Consider the following 1,375-nt stretch of genomic DNA (forward strand, 5'->3'; position numbering starts at 1 on the left):
TCCTTCGGGAATGGAGCTCGACTGTCCCAATCGACTGGATTCAAGGGACGAATAAAACAAACACAGCACAACAGACAAAAACAAAGGGACACAAAAAGACACAAAGAACATGAACCATGAAAAACCTGTTAAAACCTAAACCTGTTAAAACCTAAACCTGTACCCAAGGCAATGCAGTGGTGTCCCAGTGCGTGCCGGTGGCAGGGAGKYATTGTCTYGTCAGACCTCCCACAGTCCACCACCAAATYGGGGCKCCCCTTACCCTTATGGATCATATGATCCCTTACCTTGAGGTTATAAGAACAGGGGAGATGGAACATCGTCAGGTAGCGCTCCCCCTGAACCTGCTAAGCTTGCGAAGTGCCGCCCAGTCCCCAAGGGAAGGCAAGATCCAGGGACCTGGAACGTCATCAGGTAGCGCTCCCCCTGGAAGCGTTCCCCTGGCGAAATGACTCGGGCGGTCCTTCCCAGCCAGGGAGGGCCTGGTGATTACAGGATCCTGGACGAGCCCCCCAAATGTTAGTTCGTAATTTCAGTAATCACTCACACACTGAACCTGGTGGTTTTAAAATGAAGCTTTATTAGCTGGCTGGTGGCAGACCTCTTACAGTTTGTCCTGAGACCTGCACCGTGTGAGTAGGGGTTCATGTTTTTATAGACAATTACAACTTCTTTGTAAACATTAAGACTGCCATTGACTAACTCCCCCTTTCACAATCTCCTTTCCGCTTGGCATGGTCGGAATCTTATCTCGGGGTCACAGCATGAGCAGCAAGTATGTATCCTGTTATTCCTTGTCCTCCATTGTAGCAAGTGATATTTACAGAAGCAGATGGCAAGGTTATCTGTAAATTACATAGCCTATGTCTTATACTTTAGCGTGCAGGCTTTTTACAGAAGCAGAAAGCGCACTACCTGTCAACCCTTTATAAGCCTTACAAGAGCACAGGAGCTCGTGGAAAGCAAGTCTTCCAGGTGACACAAATCACACCAAAGCCATAGGGGCCCGTTTGCTGGCMCACAGAAGAAGAACCACAAAAAAAGAACATTTTAAAGTTGATGCCTATGGACACAGAGTGCTTAAGGTGACTCAAAACAATGRAGAAAGCTTGTTTGAGCCTTGGGAATAATTTTTCTGCTCCATATTTTCCTTTAAAACATTAAATTACATATAAATACTTTTAGTATTGATGATCTTCACTGAGAAACGTTGCTCTGTTCCCCAAAGAGCATGAAATGATATTTCCCACCTATCTCTTTCCTTCTCTTCAGCACCTTTCTGACACTTATATCACTTACATCAACTATTTACAAGCTCATGATAAATATCAAGGACAGAAAATAGCAGAGGACTGCAAGGTAAGTTAGGAAGAGT

The sequence above is a fragment of the Nothoprocta perdicaria genome, unplaced genomic scaffold, assembly GCF_003342845.1.
Source record: "Nothoprocta perdicaria isolate Ctin4 unplaced genomic scaffold, notPer1 scaffold_340, whole genome shotgun sequence".
NCBI lineage: Eukaryota > Metazoa > Chordata > Aves > Tinamiformes > Tinamidae > Nothoprocta > Nothoprocta perdicaria.